Here is a 20,921-nt window from a genome sequence, read left to right as displayed (position 1 = left end):
TCAGAGTGCAACTATAGACATTTTGTGCCCTGTTCATACCACAAAATCTAGAGGTAAGAGGTATAGTCTGGTGGTGAGGGATTATGTTACCAGATGCCCTGAGCTGGAGGGTCTATCCTTTTTTAGGCAGAGAACATGGCAAATGCTGACTTAGAAGTTTTCACCATGGTTGGCTTTCCAAAAGAAGTACTGACAGGGACAGGTTCCAGTTTCATTTCAGACCCACTGACCTGTTTGTGGAAGCATTGTGAGGTAGGGCATTTAAAGACTGCACCCATCATTCACAGAGGCGGGATATCATTCCCACAAGAAATCTGCTGTGAAGTTAGTCTTAAATTTCAGGACCAGGCTTAAGGAGCTTATGGGGATGGCACAAGAGCATCTTACACAAGCACAACAACAGAAAAAGGTTTCATATGAATGGGCAGCCAGGACCGCATAGTGACCTCTAAATGAAGTATCAAACAGTATTGTTTTGATCCACAGCTTACTGCACACAAGCCATTAACATTGGTAGGCAGCTACCCTGCATGTTACTATCTGTATCTGTAAAAAACAAAAGGATGCTGGGACTTCCAAGATGGATAATCACTGATAAACAGGTTTATTAGATGTTTCCCAGTGTGAAAACTGAAAAAATATGAAAAAGCCAATAAATAAGACATTTGGAGAAAGTAAGAGAAAATCAACCAGATAAGGAGAAGAAAAAACTTTGTTCTTAAAGAACCTTGAAGCTGTTCAGCAAAAGGTAGTTCATATTTCATTTTTGGTACAGGAGATGAATTCCAGTAATTTAGAGGAAAAATAAATCAAATGCACTCAGAGGTGTTTTTAATAAAATAAACACTGATGGAATATATAAAGTCAAATAACAAAAGTCTGGTAAGCAGAATAAGTTTTACCTATCTATTCAGTTGAATGATAAAAATGCAAAAATCAGACGCTGAAATGAAGAACGGGCTATCTGAGCATAAGGCTTTTCAAGAACTATTTAAAAATATGGTTAGAAGGACAGACCATTTCAAGAAAACATGAACTTTTCTGTTGCACCAGAAAGACTGGCAAGAACATACCACATTAATTTTAAGAAAGTACAAATAAGCAGCTAGACTGGTGCTCCATAGTATGATTTTTAATTGAGAGGGCACATAATGTGTATGCTCTAAATCTGACCAAGAGAAAGCAAACAAGACTTATTTTAATACATTTGCAACTGCGGTGGTGGTGCTGCGGTAGCGTTGTTGCCTCACAGTTAGACGTTGCACGTTCGATTCTCAGTTAGAGCATCTTCTGTGTGACGACATGCATGAATGGGCGTTCCTTTGTTGAAGGTTGTGCGTTAGGCCTGGCAAGCCAGCATGTAAATCTCTACTGCCAATCATTAACAGACCGGAGTTCTGCTGTGGTGACCCCTAACTGGGAAAAGCTGAAAGACACAACAACCAACAGTAAGAATTGCTCTTGACAAAACAGTGACAGAAGGGAAAAGTATTAAAAACTAGGGACAGCAGAAGGTTTGTTAAAACCATGCAGACAAGAAGCACATTTATTCCATCAGTAAGGGGATATCAGAAGACAAGCGTTAGATTCAAGTTGCTGTAGCCAACTGTCTTCAGAATACATTTTTTCTTGAAGATCAAATATACTTTTGGATGCAAAGCAAGTTATGGAGGAAAAAAAAACTTTATCCAGCTAAGAGCGAGCCAGAAAACAGAAGGGGACTCTGATTCTCTTTGCTCTGACAGTAGCAAAGCTCATAGAGAGACTCTGCCAGTAAAACATTTTCAATTGCTCCAAAGGTAAATGCTTAAGTGACCAAAAAAAAAAAAAAAAAGAAAGCACAGGAGCTGATTAGATGACTTAGACTTGAACTAACTAGAAGATGATCAGGAGAAAGACTAGCAGCAATATGAAATTAGTGAATACATTGGAGACTGTGAAGCCTCGGGCCCATTAGATATACAGTAGGATTAGATATGTGACATGACTTTGTAAGACAAAGTGGCTGAGAAAGACTGAATCTCATTAACTGTGTTGAACTGTGAAACATAAACCCCACTTTATGTCATTAATGTTTAGAGGGACATTAAAGGGACTGATATAATGAAAGCAGGCTTTGTTCTAGGCAATCTTTGTATAAAATATTTCATGACATATATTTTTTGTTATTTTGTAAAACATTTTAGTATAATATGTAGTCATAGGTATTTTAAATGATAAATGGTAAGTCTTATCAGTGACTGTTGCATTTGTTAAAGAAATTCCAATAAGAAAGTAATTTTCCTTGAATGAAATATATCTAAACTTCACACTGTAGGAGGGTAAGAAAGTCTGGAAAGAATTAAGTTGAAGTTAATATAATGTTGGTGTGGGGGCAAGATGATGTAAAAGTGTGTGATTATATCATATTTAGAATTAGAATATAATAATTTGGGTCTATATTATAACATCAAAGTCTTACAATTTCGAATGTTATAGTATCGAACCCATTAGAGCGAAACACCAGAAAACTGAACAGTCAGAATAGCAAATTTTTTCCCAGGAAAAAATTTGCTGTTCTGACAAACATACAGACAACACAAGCACACCAAAATAAATAATTCACACACATACACTTCACAAAACCCTACACTAAATCATGCATATACTAGATATCCACTTACCTTAACCCAACCCTAACTCTAAGGTCCTTAACTATAGCACACTCACTTTACCCACTCCCTAACCCTAAAGTCCCTATCGCACACTCACCTTACCCACTCCCTAACCCTAAGGTCCCTATCGCACATTCACCTTACCCGCTCCCTAAAACTAAGGTCCCTATTGTACACTCACCTTCATTCACACACTTACTTTAACCTGGTCCGTAACCTTCGCTCCACAGTTGAGGAAATAGCAAAGCTGCAGAAACGGCTCACCAAATACTTTCCCTAGGAAAGTATTCAGTGTTCTGCAGCTTCGCTATTTCCAGCGTTCGCTCTAATGGGTTCGATATTATAACATTTGAAGTTGTAAGACTTCGATGTTATAATATAGACCCAATAATTTACCTTATTATATAGAGGTGGATGTCCATACTAATACCTTTAGTTAAAGCTATTGGCAATGCCTTTTAAGCAAATGGGCTTGGGACATAAAACAAACTGATGAAAGGCACAGAATTTTTTTTTCATTACAAATTTATTAACTGTTTTTCCATTAGAAGTGCTTTTTGTAGGAAGCAAGAAAAAAAGAAATCTAATGTGTATTCACAATTTGTGGCAATATACAGATACCAAACTCCTCTCATGCTGCATGAATGTTCTGGAGAGGGTGATTGATAAACAAAATATGCAGTTGTAGAAAGTAAGATGTGAGATGAGCAGCTTGGATTCAGATCAGGATGTAATACAACCAACCCCATGTTTGCAGTGAGAAAATAGTTGAGAAGCAGTTAGAGATGAGGAAAGAGACTTGGAGAAAGATAGACTTGGAGAAAAGATATGACATGATACCGAGAAAGATAGCTTTAGGCAGTCCTACAGTAGTTAAAAGTCACAGAAACACTGGTAGGATTAGTGCAGGGTATGTACAAAGACCCAATAACTCAAGCACATACAGTGTTTGGTCGAATAGAGGGGTTACCTGTGGAAGTGAGTGTCATCAGTTTTCACCTCTGAGCCCACTGCTGTTCATACATTCATGGACTACACCAGCAAACAGGTCAGAAAGGACAGATTAAATTGCTGTATGCAGATAATGTAACATTATAGGTAGACTGAGCAAAAATGTCATCAGGGGATAGCTGAATAGAATACAAAACTGAAGGTACATGGGATGAAACTGAGTATAGATAATATTGGTGTAATGGCAGCATATGGGGAAATTCAGAAGAAGCTAAGAATTGAGATAGAAGGAAAATAGTGCAACAGGTTAACAGCTTCAAGAATCTGGACAGAGCAGATGAGGAAAAGGGAAGTCTGAAGGAGAAGGTCAAAGCTAGAATCTGAGGGACTGCAGCTAATTGGCACAGAGTGTCAGGGGTTATGTATGACAGAAGAATGCCGAAGAAGATGAAAAATGAGGTGTATAAAACAGTGGTGTGATCAATACTACTGTATGATACACAAACCTGTGCAGTAAAGAGCAGATCAGTTGAGTAAGCTACAGATGACTGGAAACAAAGTGCTTAAGATGGGTGGTAGAATGCATACTGTGGGACAGATGAAGAAATGAGGACATCAGAGCAAAAGCCAAAGTAGCTCCATTTGCAGAGAAGGTCAAACAGAACAAATAACAGTGATTTTGGGCTCCTTTGCAGAAAAGCAGAAAACAATCTGGTGAAGAGCATTTGGGACAGATAGGAAAAAAGCAAAAGGAAATGTGGGTGTCCAGCAAAGAGGTGGATTAATTGTATGAGAGAAGAGCTGCAACAGACAGGCATGGCTGTTGAAGAATGTAGGAAAGTGGCATTACATTGAGAAAGATAGCAACAGTTGACATGACACCCTGACTCCATGCAGAGAATGGGGAAAAAAGAAGTTGATGATGATGATGTAGGAACATAATGAAGATACTGGAGGCATGGGGCAAGGTAGCCTAGTCAAAGTCTTTTGTTAATTTTACCTGGCGGACATTGCTGCAGTACAGAACTGGAATCTGGGCCTGAGTGAGGACTAGAGTTGATAACTTAGTAAAGATGCTTCTGTGTTCAACCACTGAATTAAAATTTCAGTGAATGGCTAATCAGCAAACATTAAACAACAAATGTGGAAATTATCAAACAAGCTTATCTTTGAAAATAATACCATTGAATGGCCATAGTTGGTCAACATCACAAATGGCCTTCATAAAAACACATTTCCAACCAAGGTGGGGGACTGTGACCCCCACACTCTCCTAACAATATATACCAACTCCAGTAATGTACAACGGTATGGAATAGGGCAAATTTATAAAATGGTGTCCTTAGTTTACCTTACTTGTAATGATACTTCCTGGTTGTTGGCCAGTCATGGCTATTCGATGGTATTATTTTCAAAGATAAGCTTCTACTGTAATTTCGATGTTAGGTGTTTAATGTTCAATGATTAGCTGTTCACTGAAATTTTAATTTGATGGCTGAACATAGACCCCATAAAGACAGCCTGTTTGATGGAAGGGTTGTATAAAACTGTGTATGTATGGTGGAGAAAACCCGAAACTGCTGTTTTGTTTATTTGAATTAAAATCCAAGGGGGTGTTATTTTTTGATTTCCCTGTGGATTTGGCAAATAAAATCATGTTTTTATGTAACTGGTTCCTTCAGTAATTTTTTGGGGTTTACAATGATAGAGAATGCGGGCAGGTAGCCATGGACTTACAGCATATCATTCCTTGTTATTCCTTTGCTGTTAAGTGCATGCCATGTTATTGCAGCTAGAAGGGTTTAGCTTTGTAGGCCTGAATGCACCCATAAAGACTTAAAAAGTTAAAATTAAAAAGTCATGGCCATTCAAACTCAATGTAGCTCAAACACTGATATGTCCTTAAGGAGCCATTTGTATATATCTCCTGGGCCTCCACTGTAGGAGGTTTACATTATTATACAGTGAAGACTCTAGCTTGGCTGGGTCTTTCATTCAGTTTTTACTGAATGGTAAATCTGGGTGACCTCTTACCCTTTGGTTTATGAGTTTATATAGCTATTCACAAAATGTTCTGAATATTTTCCTAATTCTCTCATCCTTGTCTACTGTTATTCTCTGTCTAGCTTCCAATTTGGACATTTCAATGCTCTTTATTGTTCTCCCTTAATTTTTGGCCAAGCATCTCCCACTTGCTTCCCTTGTCATCCTCCAGTAGTCCTTCTAGTACATTTCAGCCTGTGTTGCTGTCATGTACTTTGCTTCCTTTTTCTGTTTTTAATACATCCTCTTTTCTCTGGTTTCTCCCACCCTTTCTATTAGAATGAGGCAAGTAGAACTTCTACCCTCTTTGTTTTCTGTTCTGCTTCCCTCTTTCATTTTCCCCCAAGCACATTATTTCTCCTTTGATTGCTGTTTTACCCCATTCCATCATTTGTCCCCATCTTTTCTTTCTCTTCTTAATTTTCTCTCACTGTCTCCTCTATGATTCTTTGAAGCTTGTCCTGCTCTGTATTCCTTCCGTTTGTAACTTGTTCACCTCCATTCTATCTCCTTTGCCTGTTTCTCTTCTTTCTCTATTTACAGCCAGACATGCACATGACCAGAATCTCAATCCAATCAGCTTGCTTATAATAGATTGTTTTATATGAAGTTAAATGCCCGTCTGTCTGAGTGGTTTACTCTCTATTCATATATCAATGTTTTTATTAAATCTTCATTCATACCTTTTTGCATTTTTCTTCCTGTATTAGTCTATCCTTGCTAAATGTTGTGACAATGTTTGAATCCTTCATATCATCTCCAGTCTTGCTTTAAGTTCTTTTCCCATGTTATAAAGAACTTCATGTACAAGCTGCTGTCATCTCTGTCTGGGATGTATATATTGCTGATGGTCCACGTCTGTCTTTGAATTCTGCTGTACCATATTATTCATCTCCAATTTTCACTTTGAAGAATCCTTTCTGGAATCATCTGTAATCCTTTCCTAAATAAAATAGCTTCCCCCATTGTCACATTCACTTTTGGAAAGTCTCTGCTCATCATCTGTAAAATTTACCTTCATCTTTTCCAGAGGTACCACATGTACTTGGTACCACTTCAGTCAGACATGCACCTTTTGTGCTTTATTGGATTGAAAACTCCCTCTATATTATGTGTCCCACCCAGAGCAGCACGTGTGGTCTGCTTGTCTCAGGGCAGTCCCACCAAGCTAAGTCACTGGCGTTTTGGCTTACACCTATGCTCAGACCCTTTCTTCCTTCCTTCCTTGTAATTTGTAGGTCCTACACTGTACAATTTGGTCTGCTATGGTATCGGGTGCCTCTCTTTATACCTCCTGCTCCCTTTTGAGTACGCTTCTCTCCTTTTCCCTTGTATCCGCTCTTTTTGCCATCTCTCTTTGTTTAACCTGCCTTTATGTGCTTGTCCATCTGTCTATCTTTTTGAATATATTCCTAACAAATGATCTGGTCTGGAACTGGTGTTCACAGTTGCCTTTCATTTTTGCATCTATGTTTCTTATTGTTCCATTTATCTATCCCTCATGCATCCTTTAATAGCACAACGAGATAATAAAATTCTCCTGTTGTTATCATGTCTTTTCTTCAGTTCCTTGCATCATTTATTAATGTTACTGCACTTTGTTAGACTTCTTTTACTTTACCCCAGTAGCCCTACACTCCGTTTTGTTTGTACCAAATACCCCCTCTAACAACATGCAGCCCCTTGTCCTGTGGTGGGGGTCCCAATTCCTGCAGCCACTGACCATCTGTAGTTTTGTGAGAAGATCCAAATTTAAATATCAATAAAACAGTTTAAGAAACACTACTGTATAGTGCATCCCTTCATCTGTCTGTGACCATGCATTCCAGCTTCCCTCCTCTCATTCCTCCTGTCTGCTCACCCCGTGTTGTGCCCTTGAACCTGCTATGGCTTGAAAACTCTTTTTCTTTCTCATTAGCCTGTCCAACTTTCTAAATCATTTTGATGCACAACATTGTCCGCCCACATTTCCTGACTCATTTGCCGGTACTGCATTTTCTTCTTTCTTTTCTACTACCCCTGTGTCATCTCCGTCTGCATCTTTGCTCTGCCTGCATTACTGCCAAGCTGTGTGTTGGTCCACTAATTTCGATTTTTTATCTTACTCTTTGTTGCCTTCCTCTAGTCCACATCCTTGCTGGCTTTTCTTTTTTCTTGAGCGCTGATTATATTTCCCTGCTCCTTATTTACAGAACTCTTCAACCACTCTTTGCTGTCTTCCTTCTCTGTCCTCTGCATTGTTTGTCTGAATGACTTGTTCTCTGCAGTTGGTCCATGCACAACATTCATTTCCTGCCTTTGTCTTTTTTTGCTGACCTCCCACTGCATGTCTGGTGGGAAGTTTAAATTCTCATCATGCCCTTTTTGCTTGACTTTGCTACTCCTTTTTTAACCACTTACCAGAAAGCTGTTAAGTCCTTTTCTTTCTGGATTTTTTTCCTCTTTCCCTTACATATCATGGTAATGATCACTGAATAACTCAATCATGCTGTGATGCCTTCTGCTTTTAATTTTTCCAGTATTGGTAACAGGCTCTTTCTCTGCCTATAAAGTGCTCTGACAAGTATTTCTGCAATGTGCATGTCCTGGTATGAGATTGTTTTAAGGACCCTTGCTTGTGCCAGAATCTCTTCTTTTTTTCTAAAGAGTGCATACAGGCTAATATGTCACAGTCTCACTGGATCCCTGTTTGGTTTTCTCCATTCTGTGTTCTCTGTCTGTTTTTGGTCTCTCATCTTTTATTGGCCTAAATCTGTAACTGAGCAGGTCACTTAAAAAGTTTTCCAGCTCCCTATTTTGCACTCTTTCTGAAACACACATTATCCTTTGATTGCAGTGTCTTTCATTGTTCTCCATGCCATCTGCCTTTGCTGCTAGCAACTATAGTCTTTTATCCAGCTGTTATCTTGCTAAATTGCTGCTGTATTTCTCTCTATATTGCTATTCCCTCCTCTTCCAAATTTACAACTTTATTAGAGTTTCTGTAGCCTTCTTTTTTTTAACCTGTAATTTCTTTTATTTCCCTCCAGGTCTTCCACCATCATGGTCAGTTTCCGAAATAATAGACACATTTGCTTCTCTTGTGATGAGGCTTTGACACCTCTCAGTTATGGTGAATATTAATAGGTAGTTTATTTGAAGATGTTCAAGTTCTTTTCACGGAATGTCAGTACAGACAGATACAGGTTAGAATTATAGGGTGAACACCTTATAGGAGTACTTTGGTTAAATGTTCCTTTAATGCAATGGCTTGTGACAAAACAAACATTCTTTTTTTTCTAGAAGTACTCAGTGTACCAGATCTGATTTGATTATATTTTATATATTCATTTCTTTGCAATGCATTGTGGTGAGTTTGGCTGTAGAGTCTTAACATAACATTGCCATTTGGGTCAGTGTTGCCTCACACAACCTTTCATAGTCTGGTAGTATTAATGTGTGGTAGTAAAATCTTGCTATTTTGGAGTGACAAAAATCATGCATGGCTTCTCTTCTGCTCTTATTTGTATTTGCTGGAACCCCATTTGGCTTTCTTTGTAGCATTCTAGTGTTCTCCGTTGAGGATGTTTTTCCTAGAAACATCCTGTGGAAGCTTGCTTCCTCTCCAAGTGCAAACCACAGTATATGTGAACAGATAAGAAAATGATTGAGTAGAATGTCAGCATGTACTGGAGTGGATGCCTTTCTTAATTTGCATCCAATCACTGCAAACAATTTTTCTGATGTACATGATACACCATCCAAAGTCTTGTATCTTGTAGAAACTAATGGTGCCATCTTGCTTTGACCACATCTGACCCCATTGCTTTGGTTGTACAGCACTGCATGTCTTTTCTTGCAGTGTCTTACAATAATAAATAATGAAGATGTCTTTCAGTTCTGAAAGTGTAAGTGTGTGTTAGTTGGGATCATAGCTAAAGAGGAGAAACAAATTTTGCAGGTCTTTCAAAAAGCTTGTGATTTACCTTTCAGATATGAAAGTTAAATGGCTACTTCCATTCCACTGTCACACACATGCGGACAGGCATATAAGATGCAGCTTGGCTACTTCAGATCTTTCTTAAAACAGCTGGCTGACCATGAAGAAGAATAGTTAATAAGTCATTTTCTTTAAAAAAAATAATCAATAAAATGCACTACAAAATATCTAAAACATCAGATCTTGTAGGGACCTGTCAGATCCAGCCACTACTGGCTGTATAAGAGACATTTATCACAAGGTTACTTAATCCCCCTTCCTCTTAGAGATTTTATGCTTGTCCCTCCTCAGTTCCAACCACCTTGATAAAGATAACCTATTTCCTTTCCTTACTCTAAATGTCACTTGTAATAAAATACTGTCCCTATATTTCACTATATTACTCCCACATCTAAAGTTTCACATCCAGTGTAATGTATCTGCAATTCCATTTTCTTTGATTTCCATATCACATACATACACATATACAGAAATATCAAGCATGCGCAATAATGCCTGTCTAGCCTGTCAATATACCAAAACAGTTGTTCCCATAGTAACTGGCCAGGCTGTTCTTAAAATTATCTAGACTAAAGCTTGCTTTTGTGTAATTTGGTAGTTTGTTCCATGCATCAGCTAGTATCTCAGAGAGCCAGTTAGCACACTTCTCATTCCTATAGAATCTTCTATATAGATCATTTGATTATTCTCTATATCTCTTTGAAAACTCCATACATTAACAGAGGTAGCTGCCTCTAAATGCCCTATATACATGGATAAGGTCTCCTTTTAAATATCTATATGAGTGACTGTACAAGTTCAAATATTTTAGTCTTTCATAATAACTGAAATTTTCATATCCATGAATGCCCTTGACATATGTCCACTGTACTCTTTCTAGTTTACTCATGCTTGTTTTCTTACTAGGTTTCCATATTGCTATTCCATACTCAAGTTTGGGTCTAATATATCTAACAAACAATGATTTCATTATTTATGATTTCCTAGACCTCACAAATCTCTTTATACAACCTATAGTTCTATAACTATCACTAACCAAATGGGTGATGCAATTAGAAAAACCTCAAAGCTGGATCTACCCATATACCCAGGCCCATAAATAAATGTACAGTTTTAATCACTGTGTACTTTACTAAGTATTCATCTTTCCATTTATGTCTCCCAACTCTCATATGCTTAGTTTTTGATGTATTTATCAACATATTATTCTCCTGTACCCGAATGGTCAGTCTAGCCAAATTCTTTTGCAGACTTGCCCTATCTGTAACACATGTAATCAGTTTTCCAGTTTTCAAATCATCTGCATGCAGGCTGTAGAACACCTCAGATGAAAAAGATAGATCTAAAAGATGCAATCTAAACAAGTATGGGCCTAGGACAGAGCCCTGTGGGATACCCTGACTGTAACCTAGAATTTCACCTGTCAGTCTCTGTATGATACTTGCATGTCATGTTTGTAAGCCATGCAACTATCCATCTTATCAAGATATAGTTGTTCTAATTTATTGCGTAGTGTTTTATGTATGCCCTGTCAAATGCTGAAGTTAAAATCTATATAAATTGCATGACAACACAATTTTTCATTCAAAGCTATTGTTATATTGTTATAGAACATCATGTTACAGGTGATTAATAGATATAATTTCAACATATGCATACTGATATATGGTTTCAAATCCCAACCTCTCCAATTATGACAATTGTTTATACAATATAACTTTCTCCATGGGTATATATGACTCTGGTTTTGTCACACTTCCCTTTTCATTAAAGACAGGTTTAATAAGTGCATGTCCAGTTCTGAGGAATCTTCCCATGTTTATATAACCTACTAAATAACACACATAATGATACTGTAAGTTCATGCTGAAGTGTTCTCAAGTCATTATTACTAATTCAGTCTCCTCCCTCTGCTTTGTTTGGAGCCAATTTGAGTAGTTCTCGTTCAATATAATCTCATTTGATTTCAGTATCTGAGGTTACATGCATGTCACTAGTACAATATATCACTCTTTTTGTGGAGACAAACTGCCTTGCATAAGATTTATAAATATATCTGTAATCTGTTGTGTCTGAGAATACATTTTAGAATCTACACACAAGTTTATCAATTTGTATATCTTTCTACCTGACACATCTTATGTATCTATAACATGCTTTCCTATTATGCTCAATACCTTTCCATAATTTTTCTTCAAATTTTTCATGATCTTGACTCACACTATGTTTTATTTGTCTGTCTAGCTTGTTTATTTCAGTTCTCAAAGTTATAGTTCAACCTCTTTTTTTCATTTCTTATATTTTTTTGTCCCTCACCTTAATCAAGTATCCTATTATTATTGAAATATATCCTCCTGATGCTGTATGTCTAGGTCTGGATATTAAACATTTTTGGGGGGATTTTTTGCATTCAAACATTTTCTCTTTCAAAATTTTCCACATTCCTTCTGCAGTTTTTTTCCACTGAACATATCACTCCAATTAGTTTTACATAGTGACTGTTTTGCTTCCATATACTCTGTTATTAATATTATCTGCATTGGTTTAGACTTCAGTTTAACAGAATTATCTAGTAACAAATTAACCTTTATAACACCATGATCACAGCACATCAATGGTGGGAAACATGACATGAAGTAAGTATAATTTCTTTAGTAACACAAACAATGTCTAGTATATCCTGTTCCCTGGTAGTCTCTTTTACAATCTGAAGCAACTGTTCTTCCTGAACATTACAAATCATTTCCTTACTAATGCTGCTGGAATCAATATTATTCCAGTCGGTTTCTGGTAAATTTAAGTCCCCAGACACTATTATTCTTCCCGCCTGTGTTTCATGCAAGAAATGCATGCATTTCTCCAGGCCCTCAGCATTTGACTTTGGTGGTCTATACATTCCAACAATTGTTATATGTTCCAGAGTGGTCTTTACTGTCATACTTACAAAGTCTTCAGTACTGGTTTTATCACTGAACGTATAATAAATAAGGGTCTCATAACAATTTTGAATCCCCTATCATAAATACATCTACCTAATTTTTTGTTAGAATGACTGTTACAGTAAAAGCATTTATACTCTGACAGAACTGGTTTCAAGACATTGTTCTTTAACCATATTTCATAAACAATAAAAGCATCAATCTTGTGAGAAAGTATCAACTCTTCCAATCAGAAAAACTTTATTATTAATGCTCCTAGCATTAACAACCATCACAGATGCTTCAGATGTTGTTACCTGTGAATTGTTAAATTTTCGACCTGGCAAGAATCCTGCTTTATGATTGTCAAATATTGCAAAATATCATATCTGCTGCCAAAAATTATTTTCCCTGATTCTGACAAATGCACGCCATCCTGCCTGAACACACATGTACTCTGCATATTTCTATTTTTTAAAATGGGACAATTTTTCCATGTAGGTATTTACCCAAAAAATCTTTTTGTTTACAGTGACCTGACTATCCTTTCTATATGTGATTTGTGAAAAATACATCCTAACACCAGTAAAAGCTAATCCAAGAGGGCTGTGAGTTTCCTACTAATAGTTGGAGTCCTTGCAGATGAGATATTTTGGACTGACATGAATAAAAACAGATCTATATTTATTTATTTATTTATTATTTTATTTATTTATTACAGTTTGATGGCCGAGGAAGTCCACTGGGCCAAGTAGAGCCCATTTTCAGTTGCGGCCCGAGGAGAAAAGCTCCATGAAACAATAACAATAACAACAAGCATAACAAGTAGAGTATATTACATATGCTGGGAGTGTAATTAACAAGTATGAGGAGATAGACATTATATACATTGTAAGTGTAGAGACAGTGGACATTACTGTAAAATCTTTGTGGAGTACATTTTCCAGCAAGCAGTTACAATGTTTATAAGATATAAATATAACTGTCAGATCAAATGAAAATGAGGGAAGAAAAGCAATCCAGTGGAAATAGACAGATTAGAGGAGTAGTATATGGAGTCAAGAGGGAGGGACAGGGGCACATAGGAGCAGGGGAAAGAAAAAAGAAGAGTGAGGAGGGGTTCAAGTGGGGGAAGAGCAGGGCCATATCCATTTAGATGGTAGGTAGGAATGTAGAAGAGATTTAAAGATGGTGTGATTAGGAGTATTTTGAAGAGAGGAGGGAAGGGAGTTCCATAGTTTGGCAAGGGAGTATGATAGCAGAAGGTGGCCAGGGGGCCGGGAGGGTTTGTGGATGTTTAGGAGATTTTTGGTTTTCTGATCAGAGTGAGTGGTTTGGAATATAGGGGGTTAAGGTGTTGGAGAGAGGAGGACAGTTGGATGGATTGAAAATGAGCTTATGGGCGGTGGTGAGTTTAAGTAGGTTAAGGTAGTTGGGTAATTCTAGCCACTCTAGAGAGTGGAGGGAGAAACAGTGATAGGAAGAATTCTTGGAGTTGGTGGCAAATTTGCTGATTTTGTTGTATCAGGATTCTAGTTTGGATTGTAAGCCAAGTTGGAGATTAGTGAAGAGTGGGGCTCCATATATGAGAGATGGGAGTAGGTAGGAGGAGGCTAAGGTTATTCTAGTGGAAGGAGTGAAGTAGTGATTGTGTCTGTACAGGAGCCCTAATTTTTGGTGGGTTTTTTTATGGCTGTTTGAATATGGATGTTAAATTTTAGATGCTCATCAATGATGACACCAAGTAACTTGGTGTGAGATATTATTTCGATGAGGGTATTGCTTTAGCTTAATATGGAAAAAGAGGAATAGTCAAAGGAGGAGGTTCTAGAGGGAGTAACAATCGTTACTTTAGTTTTATTTGCGTTTAGGGCGAGGTGGTGACTGTGCATCCAAGTTTCAATTTTGGTAAAAGCTGCCTGGGTTTTTAGTAGTAGGTCAGAGGGGGGGTCAGCAGTGCAGATGATTGTAGAATCATCTGCATACTGGATAAGGGCGGTATTGGGCATGGTGTGGTGAGAGTTATTAATGAATATGTTAAAAAGTAGGGGTCCAAGGACCAAACCCTGGGGAATGCCAGTTGGTGTGTGTAAGAAGGAGGAGGTTGAAAAGTTCCATTTTAGAGCTTGTTGTCTTTCAGAGAGGTAGCTAGAGAACCAGGAAATGGTAGAGGGAGATATGTTGAGAGAGGAGAGCTGAGATAGGAGTAAGGGATGGGAGACAGTATCAAAAGCTTTGGATAGGTCCAGGAACAGGGTAGAAATGAGTTTGCCAGAGTCGTGGGCAGGACTGATGGATTCAAGAAAGGACAGAAGGGCTGTAATGGTACTGTGACCAGGACAGAAGCCATGTTGGGTGGGGATGAGGATGTTGTTGTGTGTTAGATAAGACATCAATTGAGTATGAATACAGTTTTCAAGTATTTTTGAGGGTGGGGAAAGGATGGCGATGTGCCTGAAGTTAGTGGTGTCAAAGTTTTTGCCTCCCTTATGAAGTGGGATAATGAAAGCTTGTTTCCAAATTGAAGGAACACAGGATTCTTGGATGGATCTGCTGATTAAAATGGAGATTGGCAGGGCAATGCTGTCAGCAGAGAAAGAGGGGTGGTAAATTGTCTGGTGCAACGGAGCAAGGTGTTAGCTGGAGAAGGAGTTTTTTATTGTGCTTATGGGAACAGGGTTGAGCTTGAAGGTGAAGAATAGCTGTATGTTATCAGTAGGGTAGAAGGATGGTGATTAGGATGAACTAGGAAGGGGTTTGCGAAGGTGGTGGCTAGGTTAGCTATGGATTCCACAAAGAAGGTGTTAAATGATGTGGCTGCATCTTGGTCAGTGAGGTTAGGGTTAGGGCAAAGGTCGTCTTTGTTATCGGGATGGAGGAGAGAGGAGATAGTGTTCCAGAACATTTTTGGGTTGGTGGAGTGCTCAGATTGGAGCTTGGTGTAGTGTGATTTGCGGTCTCTAATTATTAGTTTTTTACTGTATTACGGAGTTGTTTGAATTCCAGCAGAGTATTGGGCAGTTTGTTGCTATGGTATTGTTTCCATTTTCTATCTCTAAGGTGCATGGGTTGTTGCTATGGTATTGTTTCCATTTTCTATCTCTAAGGTGCATGATTTGTTGTTATGGTATTGTTTTCATTTTCTATCTCTATGGAGCATGGTTTGCTTGGTTTCCTTTGATAGCCAGGGGGAGATTTTGGATTTGACCCATTTGGTTCTGATAGTAGCAAGGCTTTTGAGTAGATTTAAAAAGGTTTTGTTAAAGTAGTTGACTGCATTATTGAGAGGCAAGGTTTTTAGGGGGATCCGACCAATGAGTTTTAGACAGTCAGTGGAAGTATGTGAGTTGAATTTAGACAGGTTGCTGGTTTGAATATAGTGATGTTGCTTCTGAAATGGAGAAGGGTGCCGGTCAGCAAAGGCTGGTAGGTGGTCACTGATAGGGTCAGGTAGGGTACCTGAAGTAGACATAAGGTTAGGTTGAGATGCTAAAATCCAGTCAAGAATGGTGCTAGAGGATCCAGTTTTGTTTGGCCTGGTAGGAGAGTTAATTATCTGTTTGAATTTAAAGAGACTGATAGATTGAGAGGGGGGTTGAGAGATGATGGTAGACCAGTTAATGTTTACATCACCTAGGATATAGGTTTCATTGTTGATGTTAGAGGAGAACCATGATAGGATGTCTTCAAGTATTGGAATGCTGTTATTGCTAGGGAGATATAGAGGGCAGCTATACAAATTGTTTTGTAATTGTTGATTTTTAAGTGGGCTATGGTTACTTTGGAGTTTGCAAAGTTAGGAATGGGGTTGGTGAATGGGATAACTATGTAGGCAGTGGAGTAGACAATGGGTACGCCACCTCCTTTTATATTGAGTCTGTCATTATGGATCATTTGGGAGTAATATTTCACTGTCTTTTATGTACGGCTTAAGCCAGGTTTCTGAGATGGCAACAATGTCAGGGTGATTATGGGAAAACCAGGTGTGGAGGGATTTTATTATGAACGCTTTGTGCATTAATTGTGAGAAAGCGAATTGACTTGGGCTTGCCAGGATGTGAGGGAGTGGTAGTTTTAGCAGATGGGGAGTTGTTGGGGCTGGGGTTGGGATGAATATCACCTGAGAGATATGCAGAGTTGGTATAGTAGGTGTGTTATGAGGTCAGCAGTTGATTGATGTTTTAGGTAGGGATAGAGAGTAAGTTTGTTTTAGTGAATAATGCAGGGAAAGTGGGGTGAGGGTAGGAGTGGAAGGATTTTAGGCTTTTATAGCAGGGTTGGGTTGGAAGAGTAGAGTTCAGGAGGGATAGATGAGAAGGATGGTATATTGGTGTGTTGGAAGGTGACTGTATGATGTGAAGGTGGGGTAATGGAGGGGTGTGGAAGTTGTGTTAGATAGGTGAGGGTGGTAAGTAGTGTTAGGAATGCTATTAAGTGTAGGTGGTGTAAGGATTGGGACATAGTGTTGCTGGGTGTGTTGTAAGTTGTTACGATGTGAAAGGTGGGTGGAAATTGTGTTGATTGGGTAGTGGAAGTTATAGGAGGAGTTAGGGATAGATAAATGTGCAGGTAGTGGGGGCAGGTGGCAAATGGGGGCAGGGTGGGGAGGGGGAGTGGAGTGAGCCTGCAGGGTGAACAGAGTGGGTAGAGCACTCCCAATAGAGGTGAGCAGAGAAAAAGGTATCAGTGAGAGCAGGTAAGAATAGCACTCAGTTGGTAGCGAAATAACAAGTAGATCTGTAGAGTGGGGAGCAGATGGGTAAGAGTAGGCCAGTAGCACTTACTTGCAGTGTGCTTCACTAGGTAGAGGTGCTGCTAAATATTTGTAAGGGCCCTATAAGGTAGCCGAATGGCAGGCACCTGAAAAGAAAAAAAATGGGCTGTGATACTGGTCAAAGGGGAGGAGGGTAATGGAGCTCTGCTGTCACCTACTGGAAAAGTACAGAAATACAGCAGAGTGAGATGGAGGAAGAATAGTCCTTGTGAGTGTGCACACTATCGGGGGTGTTCAGTACAATAAAAAAAGCTTAATTCAACAAGAAGCTATTGGACAGAGGGACAGCAAAATTAAAGCCCACAAGAGCTTACATTTATTTAATAGCAACAACATGCTTGTCTTCTGGGGAAACTTGTTCCAACAGAAGGTTTCAGTGACACAGAGGGTTCCTTTAGTTTCCTAGATGGGGAGAGTGTTGATGCCATGCAAGCTGGAAGAGAGCAAAAAGGAAAGAGGTTGAGTTTTAGTCTTTGTGTGATTATAGAGAGGTGAGAGTGAGGTGGGTGTGGGGGGAGAGCATGGCTGAGTGGAGTAGGAGGACTGAGAGTGGAGTGAGGAAGGTGGCAGAGATTGTGTGTGTGTGCAGTAATTAGCACAGAGTTAGAGGGATCTTGAATGCAGTATAGAGAGCATTAGGACAGAACAACGCAACAGTAAAACATGTATTCTTTTAATAGAATTCCTAAGATGGCACCGCCTAATGCAGCAGTGGCCTCTCTGGCTCCCAATATGTTGTGTTTGGTTTTGTGCTAAATTTGTGTGATATCAAGCTGTCGTCTGTCTGTGGAGTCATTAGTTGGATGTGTGGCTTGTCTGCGGCCATAGTTCTTGTTTAATTGTAGGAACTGTTACGTTCTTTTGGAGACAGTGCACTGGATGTGGTTGTTTCATGCATTGTGAGCAACGCTAGAGGCGGTTGAAGGAAGCCTGATTTTTGTATGCGGAGTTCTCAGATTCATTATGGAATTTTTCTGCTGGTCAGAGGGACAGAACTGGGACTTTAGTGTTGTAAGTAGTTGTTAAGAGAAAAAGTTTTAAAACACATTGTTATTTGTCTCTTTCTCCCATCTAGCAAAATGAATATGCTATTTGCTGAAGTGTTGGTAAGAAAAGGTCATTGAACCATGTTTATTAAAGATGGGCTTTATCTATGATAGATGTAGTTTGCTTATGAACTTGAATAACATCTGTTTTCTATACTTCTGAATAAAGAAAGCTAACTGCAGTTAAATGAAAGCTTGGTAAAAGGACGCACGGCTGAGTAAGAGTTAATTTACTGAGGCAAGCTGTGTGTCCTGGAAAATTCCAGCTACCACTGTTGAATTCTGTACCTTTTTGAACATCCTGTACTAACTGTGGTTTTGAGGTAAACATTCTACACTTGCTGTGGTTTTGAGGTAAAACATTCTTTTCTGAGGTAATTTGTGATCCTAGATGTTTTTCTTAGCCAACTGTCAACTGTCAGAAATGTAACAAAAGCTATTTTGGCTAGTAACAGGAAAGTATAAATGTTGATGTCAGTAAACAAGCTGATCAGATTGAGATCATCTTGGACAACATAGGTTCATAGGTTCATAGGTTCATAGGTTCATACTAGGCTATCTGCCCTAGGGCATTTAAAAGCCTAGCCAGAATGTTTTTGGCTTTCGCCACCCATTTTAAATTTATTTTGCTATGCCCTTTTTCGAGGTTAGTATACTGTGCCTCTGTCTAACAGTGACACAGAAGTGATACCCGGGGTAAACCTACGATCTCCCATCCACTCATCAAGATTCCTCTTGAAGAGAGTCAATGAGGAACTCTGCCTAACCTGGACTGGGATTTTATTCCAGAGTGAAGGGAGCCTCTGGGTTATGAATCTGTCCCTCCAGCATGTCCTATTTATTTCAGTGCTGAGGTTCAAGTCTCTCGAGCGCGTAGCTCGATGGGATTTGGATTTTCTGAGGTGCAGCATGTCCATTAATTCCGGGTTGGACATGGCTTTATACGTCAGGCACAGATCGCCTCTGAACAGGCGGTATGCCACTGAGTAGAGCTGGAGTTTCTTTAACCGGGCAGCATATGGCATCTGTTTGAGCCCTTTGATCCTCTTGGTGAGGTACTTTTGGGGTCTTTCCAGTTGCTGCAGGTGTCTGGTAAGGTACATCCCAAAAGGGGCATTGTACTCAATTATGGGCCTGATGAGGGATGAGTAAAGAGGCACGATGACCTCCCCTGATCTAGATGTGAATCCCTTAATGATTAGGTGGGCTATATAAAATGTTTTTCTAACCACTTTGGCCACGTGGTTGTCAAATGAGAGATGGCTATCAACTTGGGTCCCCAGGTCCCTAATTACTTCTTCTGTACTTATTGGATTACCACCTATGTGGTAATTTGTGGGCACTTTGTTTTTGCCAAAGGGGATGACTATACACTTTTTGGCATTTAGCTTGAGGCCATGGCTCTGGCACCAGTTGTCTGTTTCTATGAGGCCCTTTTGGAGGATGCTTGTGTCGGCTGGAGAGTCGATTATGGCGCCCAGTTTGTAGTCATCTGCGAACTTGGTCAGCCACAGTCCTTCCGTGTTGGCCTGTACCTCCGAGAAATATATACCAAACAAGAGAGGTCCCAGGACTGAGCCTTGTGGAACACCACTTGTAACTGGTTTGGAGTCTGACATGGCTCCAGCAATTCTAACCATGTGGGTTCTGTCCTTGAGCCAGTTTGCAATCCATCTAGTGACATAGGGGTTTATATTTAAGCTGGTGAGCTTATCTATAATGCCCGAGTGGGGTATTGTATTGAAGGCTTTTGCGAGGTCCAGGTAGGCTGTGTGGACCACCTTCCCCTCGTCAATGGCCTTGGTGACTGTTTCAAAGAAATCAACCAGGTTTAAGAGGCAGGATCTGCCCTTAACAAAGCCGAACTGGGTAGGATCCAGTGTTTGTAGGTCCCCAATATCTTTATTTATGAGGTCCATGATGATCCTTTCCATAGCTTTGCAGACCAAGCTAGTCAGGCTTATGGGGCGATAGTTTCCAGGATCCGTTGAGGCACCACCTTTATGGAGAGGGACCACTGTTGCTGTACGCCACTCTTTGGGCACATATCCTGTAGTAAGGCTGAGATTGAACAGTAGTTTTATGTTTGGGTTTAGCTCTTCTTGGAGTTCATGTAGGGCGCAGCCCGGGACACCATCTAGTCCCATTGATGCTGTGTTTTTGCTTTGAAGAGGGCGGCTCTTACCTGAGCATCTGAGATGTCAGGGGGGCAGCACTCTGCTGGGATAGATATTTGCCCTTTTGGTGGGGGGAGGGGAGAAGTTTGCGCTGAACCTGTCAGCTAGGATGTTGGCAATGTCTGTGGGTTCGGTGTATTTTTTGTCATTTTGGACTAATTCTGAGCATATCTGGGAATTACCACCCAGGTTCCTAACATAACTAAAGAAAGCCTTGTGATTATCCTTAGTGTCCTGTGCAATTTTTCTCTCGAAGCTGGCCTTAGACAATTTTATGTGTGCCCGTAGTTTTTTGCTAATACTGATCAGAGATGCCTTCCCTTTTTGGGATTTTGCTCTATCATGTATTAGATTCCTCCTTCTATTGTATAGTTTGTTT

This window comes from Protopterus annectens, chromosome 2.part1 (genome assembly GCF_019279795.1).
Source record: "Protopterus annectens isolate FY-2018-M chromosome 2.part1, PAN1.0, whole genome shotgun sequence".
NCBI lineage: Eukaryota > Metazoa > Chordata > Ceratodontiformes > Protopteridae > Protopterus > Protopterus annectens.
The sequence above is the reverse complement of the archived record's forward strand: the minus strand, read 5'-3'. Positions refer to the sequence as shown.